Raw genomic sequence first — 17,940 nt, forward strand, 5'->3', positions numbered from 1 at the left:
CTCTTTTTCAGATATTCCTTAAAACACTAGTGCTTAGGAAATCTATTGGAGGCAGAAGCAGACAAGGGTAGCCTAGGGTTATGGTTAGGCTTAGGGTTAGGCTTAGGGTACGGCTTAGGGTACGGGTTCGGGGAGGGGTTCGGGTACGGCGTAGGGTATGGGTTAGGGTTAGGTTTAGTGTTAGTGTTAGGGCTAGGGCTCGGTTTAGGGTACGGGTTAGGATTAGGGTACGTGTTAGGGTTAGGGTAGGGGTTAGGGTTAGGGTACACGTTAGGGTTAGGGTAGTTATTAAACCTATCCCACTCTCTAGATACCCCTTAGCACGTAAAGGTATATTATTTGGGGGATCAGCCATGGGGAAGAGTTTAGACACTAGGATAAGATAAGGAACACACCCATTATAAAGAAATCACATTAGGATTCTCTTTTTAAGCTGTTCCTTAAAACACTAGTGCTTAGGAAATCTATGGGAGGCAGAAGCAGTCAAGGGTAGCCTAGGGTTAGGGTTAGGCTTAGGGTTAGGCTTAGGGTACGGCTTAGGGTACGGGTTCGGGGAGGGGTTCGGGTACGGCGTAGGGTATGGGTTAGGGTTAGGGTTAGGGTTAGTGTTAGGGTTAGGGCTCGGTTTAGGGTACGGGTTAGGATTAGGGTACGTGTTAGGGTTAGGGTAGGGGTTAGGGTTAGGGTACGCATTAGGGTTAGGGTAGTTATTAAACCTATCCCACTCTCTAGATACCCCTTAGCACGTAAAGGAATATCATTTGGGGGTCCAGCCATGGAGAAGAGTTTAGACACTAGGATAAGATAAGGAACACACCCCTTATAAAGAAATCACATTAGGATTCTCTTTTTCCGCTGTTCCTTAAAACACTAGTGCTTAGGAAATCTATTGGAGGCAGAAGCAGTCAAGGGTAGCCTAGGTTTACGGTTAGGCTTAGGGTACGGCTTAGGGTACGGGTTCGGGGAGGGGTTCGGGTATGGCGTAGGGTATGGGTTAGGGTTAGTGTTAGGGTTAGTGTTAGGGTTAGGGCTCGGTTTAGGTTAAGGGTTAGGATTAGGGTAGGTGTTAGGGTTAGGATAGGGGTTAGGGTTAGGGTACGCGTTGGGGTTAGGGTAGTTATTAAACCTATCCCACTCTCTAGATACCCCTTAGCACGTAAAGGAATATTATTTGGGGGTCCAGCCATGGAGAAGAGTTTAGACACTAGGATAAGATAAGGAACACACCCATTATAAAGAAATCACATTAGGATTCTCTTTTTAAGCTGTTCCTTAAAACACTAGTGCTTAGGAAATCTATGGGAGGCAGAAGCAGTCAAGGGTAGACTAGGGTTAGGGTTAGGCTTAGGGTTAGGCTTAGGGTACCGCTTAGTGTATGGGTTCGGGGAGGGGTTCGGGTACAGCGTAGGGTATGCGTTAGGGTTAGGGTTAGGGTTAGTGTTAGGGTTAGGGCTCGGTTTACGGAACGGGTTATGGTTAGGATACGTGTTAGGGTTAGGGTAGGGGTTAGGGTTAGGGTACGCGTTAGCGTTAGGGTAGTTATTAAACCTATCCCACTCTCTAGATACCCCTTAGCATGTAAAGGAATATTAATTGGGGGTCCAGCCATGGAGAAGAGTTTAGACACTAAGATAAGATAAGGAACACACCCATTATAAAGAAATCACATTAGGATTCTCTTTTTCAGCTGTTCCTTAAAACACTAGTGCTTAGGAAATCTATGGGAGGCAGAAGCAGTCAAGGGTAGCCTAGGGTTAGGGTTAGGCTTAGGGTTAGGCTTAGGGTAAGGCTTAGGGTACGGGTTCGGGGAGGGGTTCGGGTACGGCGTAGGGTATGGGTTAGGGTTAGGGTTAGGGTTAGTGTTAGGGTTAGGGCTCGGTTTAGGGTACGGGTTAGGATTAGGGTACGTGTTAGGGTTAGGGTAGGGGTTAGGGTTAGGGTACGCGTTAGGGTTAGGGTAGTTATTAAACCTATCCCACTCTCTAGATACCCCTTAGCACGTAAAGGAATATTATTTGGGGGTTCAGCCATGGGGAAGAGTTTAGACACTAGGATAAGATAAGGAACACACCCATTATAAAGAAATCACAATAGGATTCTCTTTTTAAGCTGTTCTTTAAAACACTAGTGCTTAGGAAATATATTGGAGACAGAAGCAGTCAAGGGTAGCCTAGGGTTAGGGTTAGGCTTAGGGTTAGGCTTAGGGTACGGCTTAGGGTACGGGTTCGGGCAGGGGTTCGGGTACGGTGTAGGGTATGGGTTAGGGTTAGGGTTAGGGTTAGTGTTAGGGTTACGGCTCGGTTTAGGGTACGGGTTAGGATTAGGGTACGTGTTAGGGTTAGGGTAGGGGTTAGGGTTAGGGTACGCATTAGGGTTAGGGTAGTTATTAAACCTATCCCACTCTCTAGATACCCCTTAGCACGTAAAGGAATATTATTTGGGAGTCCAGCCATGGAGAAGAGTTTAGACACTAGGATAAGATAAGGAACACACCCATTATAAAGAAATCACATTAGGATTCTCTTTTTAAGCTGTTCCTTAAAACACTAGTGCTTAGGAAATCTATTGGAGGCAGAAGCAGTCAAGGGTAGCCTAGGGTTAGGGTTAGGCTTAGGGTTAGGCTTAGGGTACGGCTTAGGGTACGGGTTCGGGGAGGGGTTCGGGTACGGCGTAGGGTATGGGTTAGGCTTGGGGTTAGGGTTAGTGTTAGGGTTAGGGCTCGGTTTAGGGTACGGGTTAGGATTAGGGTACGTGTTAGGGTTAGGTTAGGGATTAGAATTAGGGTACGCGTTGGGGTTAGGGTAGTTATTAAACCTATCCCACTCTCTAGATACCCCTTAGCACGTAAAGGAATATTATTTCGTGGTCCAGCCATGGAGAAGAGTTTAGACACTAGGATAAGATAAGGAACACACCCATTATAAAGAAATCACATTAGGATTCTCTTTTTCAGCTGTTCCTTAAAACACTAGTGCTTAGGAAATCTATGGGAGGCAGAAGCAGTCAAGGGTTGCCTAGGTTTAGGGTTAGGCTTAGGGTTAGGCATAGGGTACGGCTTAGGGTATGGGTTTGGGGAGGGGTTCGGGTACAGCGTAGGGTATGGGTTACTGTTAGGGTTAGGGTTAGTGTTAGGGTTAGGGCTCGGTTTAGGGTACGGGTTAGGTTTAGGGTACGTGTTAGGGTTAGGGTAGGGGTTAGGTTTAGGGTACGCGTTAGTGTTAGGGTAGTTATTAAACCTATCCCACTCTCTAGATACCCCTTAGCACGTAAAGGAATATTATTTGGGGGTCCAGCCATGGAGAAGAGTTTAGACACTAAGATAAGATAAGGAACACACCCATTATAAAGAAATCACATTAGGATTCTCTTTTTCAGCTGTTCCTTAAAACACTAGTGCTTAGGATATCAATTGGAGGCAGAAGCAGTCAAGGGTAGCCTAGGGTTAGGGTTAGGCTTAGGGTTAGGCTTAGGGTACGGCTTAGGGTACGGGTTCAGGGAGGGGTTCGGGTACGGCGTAGGGTATGGGTTAGGGTTAGGGTTAGTGTTAGGGTTAGGGCTCGGTTTAGGGTACGGGTTAGGATTAGGGTACGTGTTAGGGTTAGGGTAGGGGTTAGGGTTAGGGTACGCGTTAGGGTTAGGGTAGTTATTAAACCTATCCCACTCTCCAGATACCCCTTAGCACGTAAAGGAATATTATTTGGGGGTCCAGCCATGGAGAAGAGTTTAGACACTAGGATAAGATAAGGAACACACCCATTATGAAGAAATCACATTAGGATTCTCTTTTTCAGCTGTTCCTTAAAACACTAGTGCTTAGGATATCAATTGGAGGCAGAAGCAGTCAAGGGTAGCCTAGGGTTAGGGTTAGGCATAGGGTTAGGCTTAGGGTACGACTTAGGGTACGGGTTCGGTGAGGGGTTCGGGTACGGCGTAGGGTATGGCTTAGGGTTAGGGTTAGGGTTAGTGTTAGGGTTAGGGCTTGGTTTAGGGTACGGGTTAGGATTAGGGTACGTGTTAGGGTTAGGGTAGGGGTTAGGGTTAGGGTATGCATTAGGGTTAGGGTAGTTATTAAACCTATCCCACTCTCTAGATACCCCTTAGCACGTAAAGGAATATTATTTCGTGGTCCAGCCATGGAGAAGAGTTTAGACACTAGGATAAGATAAGGAACACACCCATTATAAAGAAATCACATTAGGATTCTCTTTTTCAGCTGTTCCTTAAAACACTAGTGCTTAGGAAATCTATGGGAGGCAGAAGCAGTCAAGGGTAGCCTAGGGTTAGGGTTAGGCTTAGGGTTAGACTTAGGGTACGGCTTATGGTACGTGTTCGGGGAGGGGTTCGGGTACGGCGTAGGGTATGGGTTAGGGTTAGGGTTAGGGTTAGTGTTAGGGTTAGGGCTCGGTTTAGGGTACGGTTTAGGATTAGGGTACGTGTTAGGGTTAGGTTAGGGGTTAGGGTTAGGGTACGCGTTGGGGTTAGGGTAGTTATTAAACCTATCCCGCTCTCTAGATACCCCTTAGCACGTAAAGGAATATTATTTCGTGGTCCAGCCATGGAGAAGAGTTTAGACACTATGATAAGATAAGGAACACACCCATTATAAAGAAATCACATTAGGATTCTCTTTTTAAGCTGTTCCTTAAAACACTACTGCTTAGGAAATCTATTGGAGGCAGAAGCAGTCAAGGGTAGCCTAGGGTTATGGTTAGGCTTAGGGTTAGGCTTAGGGTACGGCTTAGGGTACGGGTTCGGGGAGGGGTTCGGGTACGGCGTAGGGTATGGTTTAGGGTTAGGGTTAGGGTTAGTGTTAGGGCTAGGGCTCGGTTTAGTGTACGGGTTAGGATTAGGGTACGTGTTAGGGTTAGGGTAGGGGTTAGGGTTAGGGTACGCGTTAGGCTTAGGGTAGTTATTAAACCTATCCCACTCTCTAGATACCCCTTAGCACGTAAAGGAATATTATTTGGGGGTTCAGCCATTGGGAAGAGTTTAGACACTAGGATAAGATAAGGAACACACCCATTATAAAGAAATCACATAAGGATTCTCTTTTTAAGCTGTTCCTTAAAACACTAGTGCTTAGGAAATCTATTGGAGGCAGAAGCAGTCAAGGGTAGCCTAGGGTTAGGGTTAGGCTTAGGGTTAGGCTTAGGGTACGGCTTAAGGTACGGGTTCGGGGAGGGGTTCGGGTATGGCGTAGGGTATGGGTTAGGGTTAGGGTTATGGTTAGTGTTAGGGTTAGGGCTCGGTTTAGGGTACGGGTTAGGATTACGGTACGTGTTAGGGTTAGGTTAGGGGTTAGGGTTAGGGTACGCGTTGGGGTTAGGGTAGTTATTAAACCTATCCCACTCTCTAGATACCCCTTAGCACGTAAAGGAATATTATTTCGTGGTCCAGCCATGGAGAAGAGATTAGACACTAGGATAAGATAAGGAACACACCCATTATAAAGAAATCACATTAGGATTCTCTTTTTAAGCTGTTCCTTAAAACACTAGTGCTTAGGAAATCTATGGGAGGCAGAAGCAGTCAAGGTTAGCCTAGGGTTAGGGTTAGGCTTAGGGTTAGGCTTAGGGTACGGCTTAGGGTACGGTTTCGGGGAGGGGTTCGGGTACGGCGTAGGGTATGGGTTAGGGTTAGGGTTAGGGTTAGTGTTAGGGTTAGGGCTCGGTTTAGGGTACGGGTTAGGATTAGGGTACGTGTTAGGGTTAGGGTAGGGGTTAGGGTTAGGGTACGCGTTAGGGTTAGGGTAGTTATTAAACCTATCCCACTCTCTAGATACCCCTTAGCACGTAAAGGAATATTATTTGGGGGTTCAGCCATGGGGAAGAGTTTAGACACTAGGATAAGATAAGGAACACACCCAGTATAAAGAAATCACAATAGGATTCTCTTTTTAAGCTGTTCTTTAAAACACTAGTGCTTAGGAAATATATTGGAGACAGAAGCAGTCAAGGGTAGCCTAGGGTTAGGGTTAGGCTTAGGGTTAGGCTTAGGGTACGGCTTAGGGTACGGGTTCGGGGAGGGGTTCGGGTACGGCGTAGGGTATGGGTTAGGGTTAGGGTTAGGGTTAGTGTTAGGGTTACGGCTCGGTTTAGGGTACGGGTTAGGATTAGGGTACGTGTTACTGTTAGGGTAGGGGTTAGGGTTAGGGTACGCATTAGGGTTAGGGTAGTTATTAAACCTATCCCACTCTCTAGATACCCCTTAGCACGTAAAGGAATATTATTTGGGAGTCCAGCCATGGAGAAGAGTTTAGACACTAGGATAAGATAAGGAACACACCCATTATAAAGAAATCACATTAGGATTCTCTTTTTAAGCTGTTCCTTAAAACACTAGTGCTTAGGAAATCTATTGGAGGCAGAAGCAGTCAAGGGTAGCCTAGGGTTAGGGTTAGGCTTAGGGTTAGGCTTAGGGTACGGCTTAGGGTACGGGTTCGGGGAGGGGTTCGGGTACGGCGTAGGGTATGGGTTAGGCTTGGGTTTAGGGTTAGTGTTAGGGTTAGGGCTCGGTTTAGGGTACGGGTTAGGATTAGGGTACGTGTTAGGGTTAGGTTAGGGGTTAGGATTAGGGTACGCGTTGGGGTTAGGGTAGTTATTAAACCTATCCCACTCTCTAGATACCCCTTAGCACGTAAAGGAATATTATTTCGTGGTCCAGCCATGGAGAAGAGTTTAGACACTAGGATAAGATAAGGAACACACCCATTATAAAGAAATCACATTAGGATTCTCTTTTTCAGCTGTTCCTTAAAACACTAGTGCTTAGGAAATCTATGGGAGGCAGAAGCAGTCAAGGGTAGCCTAGGTTTAGGGTTAGGCTTAGGGTTAGGCATAGGGTACGGCTTAGGGTATGGGTTTGGGGAGGGGTTCGGGTACAGCGTAGGGTATGGGTTACTGTTAGTGTTAGGGTTAGTGTTAGGGTTAGGGCTCGGTTTAGGGTACGGGTTAGGTTTAGGGTACGTGTTAGGGTTAGGGTAGGGGTTAGGGTTAGGGTACGCGTTAGCGTTAGGGTAGTTATTAAACCTATCCCACTCTCTAGATACCCCTTAGCACGTAAAGGAATATTATTTGGGGGTCCAGCCATGGAGAAGAGTTTAGACACTAAGATAAGATAAGGAACACACCCATTATAAAGAAATCACAATAGGATTCTCTTTTTCAGGTGTTCCTTAAAACACTAGTGCTTAGGATATCAATTGGAGGCAGAAGCAGTCAAGGGTAGCCTAGGGTTAGGGTTAGGCTTAGGGTTAGGCTTAGGGTATGGCTTAGGGTACGGGTTCGGTGAGGGGTTCGGGTACGGCGTAGGGTATGGGTTAGGGTTAGGGTTAGTGTTAGGGTTAGGGCTCGGTTTAGGGTACGGGTTAGGATTAGGGTACGTGTTAGGGTTAGGGTAGGGGTTAGGGTTAGGGTACGCGTTAGGGTTAGGGTAGTTATTAAACCTATCCCACTCTCCAGATACCCCTTAGCACGTAAAGGAATATTATTTGGGGGTCCAGCCATGGAGAAGAGTTTAGACACTAGGATAAGATAAGGAACACACCCATTATGAAGAAATCATATTAGGATTCTCTTTCAGCTGTTCCTTAAAACACTAGTGCTTAGGATATCAATTGGAGGCAGAAGCAGTCAAGGGTAGCCTAGGGTTAGGGTTAGGCATAGGGTTAGGCTTAGGGTACGACTTAGGGTACGGGTTCGGTGAGGGGTTCGGGTACGGCGTAGGGTATGGCTTAGGGTTAGGGTTAGGGTTAGTGTTAGGGTTAGGGCTTGGTTTAGGGTACGGGTTAGGATTAGGGTACGTGTTAGGGCTAGGGTAGGGGTTAGGGTTAGGGTATGCATTAGGGTTAGGGTAGTTATTAAACCTATCCCACTCTCTAGATACCCCTTAGCACGTAAAGGAATATTATTTCGTGGTCCAGCCATGGAGAAGAGTTTAGACACTAGGATAAGATAAGGAACACACCCATTATAAAGAAATCACATTAGGATTCTCTTTTTCAGCTGTTCCTTAAAACACTAGTGCTTAGGAAATCTATGGGAGGCAGAAGCAGTCAAGGGTAGCCTAGGGTTAGGGTTAGGCTTAGGGTTAGACTTAGGGTACGGCTTATGGTACGTGTTCGGGGAGGGGTTCGGGTACGGCGTAGGGTATGGGATAGGGTTAGGGTTAGGGTTAGTGTTAGGGTTAGGGCTCGGTTTAGGGTACGGTTTAGGATTAGGGTACGTGTTAGGGTTAGGTTAGGGGTTAGGGTTAGGGTACGCGTTGGGGTTAGGGTAGTTATTAAACCTATCCCACTCTCTAGATACCCCTTAGCACGTAAAGGAATATTATTTCGTGGTCCAGCCATGGAGAAGAGTTTAGACACTAGGATAAGATAAGGAACACACCCATTATAAAGAAATCACATTAGGATTCTCTTTTTAAGCTGTTCCTTAAAACACTAGTGCTTAGGAAATCTATTGGAGGCAGAAGCAGTCAAGGGTAGCCTAGGGTTATGGTTAGGCTTAGGGTTAGGCTTAGGGTACGGCTTAGGGTACGGGTTCGGGGAGGGGTTCGGGTACGGCGTAGGGTATGGTTTAGGGTTAGGTTTAGGGTTAGTGTTAGGGCTAGGGCTCGGTTTAGGGTACGGGTTAGGATTAGGGTACGTGTTAGGGTTAGGGTAGGGGTTAGGGTTAGGGTACGCGTTAGGCTTAGGGTAGTTATTAAACCTATCCCACTCTCTAGATACCCCTTAGCACGTAAAGGAATATTATTTGGGGGTTCAGCCATGGGGAAGAGTTTAGACACTAGGATAAGATAAGGAACACACCCATTATAAAGAAATCACATTAGGATTCTCTTTTTCAGCTGTTCCTTAAAACACTAGTGCTTAGGAAATCTATTGGAGGCAGAAGCAGTCAAGGGTAGCCTAGGGTTAGGGTTAGGCTTAGGGTTAGGCTTAGGGTACAGCTTAGGGTACAGGTTCGGGGAGGGGTTCGGGTATGGCGTAGGGTATGGGTTAGGGTTAGGGTTATGGTTAGTGTTAGGGTTAGGGCTCGGTTTAGGGTACGGGTTAGGATTACGGTACGTGTTAGGGTTAGTTTAGGGGTTAGGGTTAGGGTACGCGTTGGGGTTAGGGTAGTTATTAAACCTATCCCACTCTCTAGATACCACTTAGCACGTAAAGGAATATTATTTCGTGGTCCAGCCATGGAGAAGAGATTAGACACTAGGATAAGATAAGGAACACACCCATTATAAAGAAATCACATTAGGATTCTCTTTTTCAGCTGTTCCTTAAAACACTAGTGCTTAGGATATCAATTGGAGGCAGAAGCAGTCAAGGGTAGCCTAGGGTTAGGGTTAGGCTTAGGGTTAGGCTTAGGGTACGGCTTAGGGTACGGGTTCAGGGAGGGGTTCGGGTACGGCGTAGGGTATGGGTTAGGGTTAGGGTTAGTGTTAGGGTTAGGGCTCGGTTTAGGGTACGCGTTAGGATTAGGGTACGTGTTAGGGTTAGGGTAGGGGTTAGGGTTAGGGTACGCGTTAGGGTTAGGGTAGTTATTAAACCTATCCCACTCTCCAGATACCCCTTAGCACGTAAAGGAATATTATTTGGGGGTCCAGCCATGGAGAAGAGTTTAGACACTAGGATAAGATAAGGAAGACACCCATTATGAAGAAATCACATTAGGATTCTCTTTTTCAGCTGTTCCTTAAAACACTAGTGCTTAGGAAATCTATTGGAGGCAGAAGCAGTCAAGGGTAGCCTAGGGTTAGGGTTAGGCATAGGGTTAGGCTTAGGGTACGGCTTAGGGTACGGGTTCGGGGAGGGGTTCGGGTACGGCGTAGGGTATGGGTTAGGGTTAGTGTTAGGGTTAGTGTTAGGGTTAGGGCTCGGTTTAGGTTAAGGGTTACGATTAGGGTACGTGTTAGGGTTAGGATAGGGGTTAGGGTTAGGGTACGCGTTGGGGTTAGGGTAGTTATTAAACCTATCCCACTCTCTAGATACCCCTTAGCACGTAAAGGAATATTATTTGGGGGTCCAGCCATGGAGAAGAGTTTAGACACTAGGATAAGATAAGGAACACACCCATTATAAAGAAATCACATTAGGATTCTCTTTTTCAGCTGTTCCTTAAAACACTAGTGCTTAGGAAATCTATTGGAGGCAGAAGCAGTCAAGGGTAGACTAGGGTTAGGGTTAGGCTTAGGGTTAGGCTTAGGGTACCGCTTAGTGTATGGGTTCGGGGAGGGGTTCGGGTAGAGCGTAGGGTATGGGTTAGGGTTAGGGTTAGGGTTAGTGTTAGGGTTAGGGCTCGGTTTACGGAACGGGTTATGGTTAGGGTACGTGTTAGGGTTAGGGTAGGGGTTAGGGTTAGGGTACGCGTTAGGGTTAGGGTAGTTATTAAACCTATCCCACTCTCTAGATACCCCTTAGCACGTAAAGGAATATTATTTCGTGGTCCAGCCATGGAGAAGAGTTTAGACACTAGGATAAGATAAAGAACACACCCATTATAAAGAAATCACATTAGGATTCTCTTTTTAAGCTGTTCCTTAAAACACTAGTGCTTAGGAAATCTATGGGAGGCAGAAGCAGTCAAGGGTAGCCTAGGGTTAGGGTTAGGCTTAGGGTTAGGCTTAGGGTACGGCTTAGGGTACGGGTTCGGGGAGGGGTTCGTGTACGGTGTAGGGTATGGGTTAGGGTTAGGGTTAGGGCTCGATTTAGGGTACGGGTTAGGATTAGGGTACGTGTTAGGGTAGGGGTTAGGGTTAGGGTACGCGTTAGCGTTAGGGTAGTTATTAAACCTATCCCACTCTCTAGATACCCCTTAGCACGTAAAGGAATATTAATTGGGGGTCCAGCCATGGAGAAGAGTTTAGACACTAAGATAAGATAAGGAACACACCCATTATAAAGAAATCACATTAGGATTCTCTTTTTCAGCTGTTCCTTAAAACACTAGTGCTTAGGATATCTATTGGAGGCAGAAGCAGTCAAGGGTAGCCTCGGGTTAGGGTTAGGCTTAGGGTTAGGCTTAGGGTACGGCTTCGGGTACGGGTTCGGGGAGGGGTTCGGGTACGGCGTAGGGTATGGTTAGGGTTAGGGTTAGTGTTAGGGTTAGGGCTCGGTTTAGGGTACGGGTTAGGATTAGGATACGTGTTAGGGTTAGGGTAGGGCTTAGGGTTAGGGTACGCGTTAGCGTTAGGGTAGTTATTAAACCTATCCCACTCTCTAGATACCCCTTAGCACGTAAAGGAATATTATTTCGTGGTCCAGCCATGGAGAAGAGTTTAGACACTAGGATAAGATAAGGAACACACCCATTATAAAGAAATCACATTAGGATTCTCTTTTTAAGCTATTCCTTAAAACACTACTGCTTAGGAAATGTATTGGAGGCAGAAGCAGTCAAGGGTAGCCTAGGGTTATGGTTAGCCTTAGGGTTAGGCTTAGGGTACGGCTTAGGGTACGGGTTCGGGGAGGGGTTCGGGTACGGCGTAGGGTATGGTTTAGGGTTAGGGTTAGGGTTAGTGTTAGGGCTAGGGCTCGGTTTAGGGTACGGGTTAGGATTAGGGTACGTGTTAGGGTTAGGGTAGGGGTTAGGGTTAGGGTACGCGTTAGGCTTAGGGTAGTTATTAAACCTATCCCACTCTCTAGATACCCCTTAGCACGTAAAGGAATATTATTTGGGGGTTCAGCCATGGGGAAGAGTTTAGACACTAGGATAAGATAAGGAACACACCCATTATAAAGAAATCACATTAGGATTCTCTTTTTAAGCTGTTCCTTAAAACACTAGTGCTTAGGAAATCTATTGGAGGCAGAAGCAGTCAAGGGTAGCCTAGGGTTAGGGTTAGGCTTAGGGTTAGGCTTAGGGTACGGCTTAGGGTACGGGTTCGGGGAGGGGTTCGGGTATGGCGTAGGGTATGGGTTAGGGTTAGGGTTATGGTTAGTGTTAGGGTTAGGGCTCGGTTTAGGGTACGGGTTAGGATTACGGTACGTGTTGGGGATAGGTTAGGGGTTAGGGTTAGGGTACGCGTTGGGGTTAGGGTAGTTATTAAACTTATCCCACTCTCCAGATACCCCTTAGCACGTAAAGGAATATTATTTCGTGGTCCAGCCATGGAGAAGAGATTAGGCACTAGGATAAGATAAGGAACACACCCATTATAAAGAAATCACATTAGGATTCTCTTTTTCAGCTGTTCCTTAAAACACTAGTGCTTAGGAAATCTATTGGAGGCAGAAGCAGTCAAGGGTAGCCTAGGGTTAGGGTTAGGCTTAGGGTACGGCTTAGGGTAAGGGTTCGGGGAGGGGTTCGGGTATGGCGTAGGGTATGGGTTAGGGTTAGTGTTAGGGTTAGTGTTAGGGTTAGGGCTCCTTTTAGGTTAAGGGTTAGGATTAGGGTACGTGTTAGGGTTAGGTTACGCGTTAGGGTTAGGGTACGCGTTGAGGTTAGGGTAGTTATTAAACCTATCCCACTCTCTAGATACCCCTTAGCACGTAAAGGAATATTATTTCGTGGTCCAGCCATGGAGAAGAGATTAGACACTAGGATAAGATAAGGAACACACCCATTATAAAGAAATCACATTAGGATTCTCTTTTTAAGCTGTTCCTTAAAACACTAGTGCTTAGGAAATCTATGGGAGGCAGAAGCAGTCAAGGGTAGACTAGGGTTAGGGTTAGGCTTAGGGTTAGGCTTAGGGTACCGCTTAGTGTATGGGTTCGGGGAGGGGTTCGGGTACAGCGTAGGGTATGGGTTAGGGTTAGGGTTAGGGTTAGTGTTAGGGTTAGGGCTCGGTTTAGGGAACCGGTTATGGTTAGGTTACGTGTTAGGGTTAGGGTAGGGGTTAGGGTTAGGGTACGCGTTAGGGTTAGGGTAGTTATTAAACCTATCCCACTCTCTAGATACCCCTTAGCACGTAAAGGAATATTATTTGGGGGTCCAGACATGGAGAAGAGTTTAGACAATAAGATAAGATAAGGAACACACCCATTATAAAGAAATCATATTAGGATTCTCTTTTTCAGCTGTTCCTTAAAACACTAGTGCTTAGGATATCTATTGGAGGCAGAAGCAGTCAAGGGTAGCCTAGGGTTAGGGTTAGGCTTAGGGTTAGGCTTAGGGTACGGCTTCGGGTACGGGTTCGGGGAGGGGTTCGGGTACGGCGTAGGGTATGGGTTAGGGTTAGGGTTAGTGTTAGGGTTAGGGCTCGGTTTAGGGTACGGGTTAGGATTAGGGTACGTGTTAGGGTTAGGGTAGGGGTTAGGGTTAGGGTACGCGTTAGGGTTAGGGTAGTTATTAAACCTATCCCACTCTCCAGATACCCCTTAGCACGTAAAGGAATATTATTTGGGGGTCCAGCCATGGAGAAGAGTTTAGACACTAGGATAAGATAAGGAACACACCCATTATGAAGAAATCACATTAGGATTCTCTTTTTCAGCTGTTCCTTAAAACACTAGTGCTTAGGAAATCTATTGGAGGCAGAAGCAGTCAAGGGTAGCCTAGGGTTAGTGTTAGGCATAGGGTTAGGCTTATGGTACGGCTTAGGGTACGGGTTCGGGGAGGGGTTCGGGTACGGCGTAGGGTATGGGTTAGGCTTGGGGTTAGGGTTAGTGTTAGGGTTAGGGCTCGGTTTAGGGTACGGGTTAGGATTAGGGTACGTGTTAGGGTTAGGTTAGGGGTTAGGATTAGGGTACGCGTTGGGGTTAGGGTAGTTATTAAACCTATCCCACTCTCTAGATACCCCTTAGCACGTAAAGGAATATTATTTCGTGGTCCAGCCATGGAGAAGAGTTTAGACACTAGGATAAGATAAGGAACACACCCATTATAAAGAAATCACATTAGGATTCTCTTTTTCAGCTGTTCCTTAAAACACTAGTGCTTAGGAAATCTATGGGAGGCAGAAGCAGTCAAGGGTAGCCTAGGTTTAGGGTTAGGCTTAGGGTTAGGCATAGGGTACGGCTTAGGGTATGGGTTTGGGGAGGGGTTCGGGTACAGCGTAGGGTATGGGTTACTGTTAGGGTTAGGGTTAGTGTTAGGGTTAGGGCTCGGTTTAGGGTACGGGTTAGGTTTAGGGTACGTGTTAGGGTTAGGGTAGGGGTTAGGGTTAGGGTACGCGTTAGCGTTAGGGTAGTTATTAAACCTATCCCACTCTCTAGATACCCCTTAGCACGTAAAGGAATATTATTTGGGGGTCCAGCCATGGAGAAGAGTTTAGACACTAAGATAAGATAAGGAACACACCCATTATAAAGAAATCACATTAGGATTCTCTTTTTCAGCTGTTCCTTAAAACACTAGTGCTTAGGATATCAATTGGAGGCAGAAGCAGTCAAGGGTAGCCTAGGGTTAGGGTTAGGCTTAGGGTTAGGCTTAGGGTACGGCTTTGGGTACGGGTTCAGGGAGGGGTTCGGGTACGGTGTAGGGTATGGGTTAGGGTTAGGGTTAGTGTTAGGGTTAGGGCTCGGTTTAGGGTACGGGTTAGGATTAGGGTACGTGTTAGGGTTAGGGTAGGGGTTAGGGTTAGGGTACGCGTTAGGGTTAGGGTAGTTATTAAACCTATCCCACTCTCCAGATACCCCTTAGCACGTAAAGGAATATTATTTGGGGGTCCAGCCATGGAGAAGAGTTTAGACACTAGGATAAGATAAGGAACACACCCATTATGAAGAAATCACATTAGGATTCTCTTTTTCAGCTGTTCCTTAAAACACTAGTGCTTAGGATATCAATTGGAGGCAGAAGCAGTCAAGGGTAGCCTAGGGTTAGGGTTAGGCATAGGGTTAGGCTTAGGGTACGGCTTATGGTACGTGTTCGGGGAGGGGTTCGGGTACGGCGTAGGGTATGGGTTAGGGTTAGGGTTAGGGTTAGTGTTAGGGTTAGGGCTCGGTTTAGGGTACGGTTTAGGATTAGGGTACGTGTTAGGGTTAGGTTAGGGGTTAGGGTTAGGGTACGCGTTGGGGTTAGGGTAGTTATTAAACCTATCCCACTCTCTAGATATCCCTTAGCACGTAAAGGAATATTATTTCGTGGTCCAGCCATGGAGAAGAGTTTAGACACTAGGATATGATAAGGAACACACCCATTATAAAGAAATCACATTAGGATTCTCTTTTTAAGCTGTTCCTTAAAACACTACTGCTTAGGAAATCTATTGGAGGCAGAAGCAGTCAAGGGTAGCCTAGGGTTATGGTTAGGCTTAGGGTTAGGCTTAGGGTACGGCTTAGGGTACGGGTTCGGGGAGGGGTTCGGGTACGGCGTAGGGTATGGTTTAGGGTTAGGGTTAGGGTTAGTGTTAGGGATAGGGCTCGGTTTAGGGTACGGGTTAGGATTAGGGTACGTGTTAGGGTTAGGGTAGGGGTTAGGGTTAGGGTACGCGTTAGGCTTAGGGTAGTTATTAAACCTATCCCACTCTCTAGATACCCCTTAGCACGTAAAGGAATATTATTTGGGGGTTCAGCCATGGGGAAGAGTTTAGACACTAGGATAAGATAAGGAACACACCCATTATAAAGAAATCACATTAGGATTCTCTTTTTCAGCTGTTCCTTAAAACACTAGTGCTTAGGAAATCTATTGGAGGCAGAAGCAGTCAAGGGTAGCCTAGGGTTAGGGTTAGGCTTAGGGTTAGGCTTAGGGTACAGCTTAGGGTACGGGTTCGGGGAGGGGTTCGGGTATGGCGTAGGGTATGGGTTAGGGTTAGGGTTATGGTTAGTGTTAGGGTTAGGGCTCGGTTTAGGGTACGGGTTAGGATTACGGTACGTGTTAGGGTTAGTTTAGGGGTTAGGGTTAGGGTACGCGTTGGGGTTAGGGTAGTTATTAAACCTATCCCACTCTCTAGATACCCCTTAGCACGTAAAGGAATATTATTTCGTGGTCCAGCCATGGAGAAGAGATTAGACACTAGGATAAGATAAGGAACACACCCATTATAAAGAAATCACATTAGGATTCTCTTTTTCAGCTGTTCCTTAAAACACTAGTGCTTAGGATATCAATTGGAGGCAGAAGCAGTCAAGGGTAGCCTAGGGTTAGGGTTAGGCTTAGGGTTAGGCTTAGGGTACGGCTTAGGGTACGGGTTCAGGGAGGGGTTCGGGTACGGCGTAGGGTATGGGTTAGGGTTAGGGTTAGTGTTAGGGTTAGGGCTCGGTTTAGGGTACGGGTTAGGATTAGGGTACGTGTTAGGGTTAGGGTAGGGGTTAGGGTTAGGGTACGCGTTAGGGTTAGGGTAGTTATTAAACCTATCCCACTCTCCAGATACCCCTTAGCACGTAAAGGAATATTATTTGGGGGTCCAGCCATGGAGAAGAGTTTAGACACTAGGATAAGATAAGGAACACACCCATTATGAAGAAATCACATTAGGATTCTCTTTTTCAGCTGTTCCTTAAAACACTAGTGCTTAGGAAATCTATTGGAGGCAGAAGCAGTCAAGGGTAGCCTAGGGTTAGGGTTAGGCATAGGGTTAGGCTTAGGGTACGGCTTAGGGTACGGGTTCGGGGAGGGGTTCGGGTACGGCGTAGGGTATGGGTTAGGGTTAGTGTTAGGGTTAGTGTTAGGGTTAGGGCTCGGTTTAGGTTAAGGGTTAGGATTAGGGTACGTGTTAGGGTTAGGATAGGGGTTAGGGTTAGGGTACGCGTTGGGGTTAGGGTAGTTATTAAACCTATCCCACTCTCTAGATACCCCTTAGCACGTAAAGGAATATTATTTGGGGGTCCAGCCATGGAGAAGAGTTTAGACACTAGGATAAGATAAGGAACACACCCATTATAAAGAAATCACATTAGGATTCCTTTTTAAGCTGTTCCTTAAAACACTAGTGCTTAGGAAATCTATGGGAGGCAGAAGCAGTCAAGGGTAGACTAGGGTTAGGGTTAGGCTTAGGGTTACGCTTAGGGTACCGCTTAGTGTATGGGTTCGGGGAGGGGTTCGGGTAGAGCGTAGGGTATGGGTTAGGGTTAGGGTTAGGGTTAGTGTTAGGGTTAGGGCTCGGTTTACGGAACGGGTTATGGTTAAGGTACGTGTTAGAGTTAGGGTAGGGGTTAGGGTTAGGGTACGCGTTAGGGTTAGGGTAGTTATTAAACCTATCCCACTCTCTAGATACCCCTTAGCACGTAAAGGAATATTATTTGGGGGTCCAGCCATGGAGAAGAGTTTAGACACTAGGATAAGATAAGGAACACACCCATTATAAAGAAATCACATTAGGATTCTCTTTTTCAGCTGTTCCTTAAAACACTAGTGCTTAGGAAATCTATTGGAGGCAGAAGCAGTCAAGGGTAGCCTAGGGTTAAGGTTAGGCTTAGGGTTAGGCTTAGGGTACGGCTTAGGGTACGGGTTCGGGGAGGGGTTCGGGTATGGCGTAGGGTATGGGTTAGGGTTAGGGTTAGGGTTAGTGTTAGGGTTAGGCCTCGGTTTAGGGTACGGGTTAGGATTAGGGTACGTGTTAGGGTTAGGTTAGGGGTTAGGGTTAGGGTACGCGTTGGGGTTAGGGTAGTTATTAAACCTATCCCACTCTCTAGATACCCCTTAGCACGTAAAGGAATATTATTTCGTGGTCCAGCCATGGAGAAGAGTTTAGACACTAGGATAAGATAAGGAACACACCCATTATAAAGAAATCACATTAGGATTCTCTTTTTAAGCTGTTCCTTAAAACACTAGTGCTTAGGAAATCTATTGGAGGCAGAAGCAGTCAAGGGTAGCCTAGGGTTAGGGTTAGGCTTAGGGTTAGGCTTAGGGCACAGCTTAGGGTACGGGTTCGGGGAGGGGTTCGGGTATGGCGTAGGGTATGGGTTAGGGTTAGGGTTATGGTTAGTGTTAGGGTTAGGGCTCGGTTTAGGGTACGGGTTAGGATTACGGTACGTGTTAGGGTTAGGTTAGGGGTTAGGGTTAGGGTACGCGTTGGGGTTAGGGTAGTTATTAAACCTATCCCACTCTCTAG

This window comes from Balaenoptera borealis, assembly GCF_965194805.1.
Source record: "Balaenoptera borealis genome assembly, chromosome: 4".
NCBI classification, from domain to species: domain Eukaryota; kingdom Metazoa; phylum Chordata; class Mammalia; order Artiodactyla; family Balaenopteridae; genus Balaenoptera; species Balaenoptera borealis.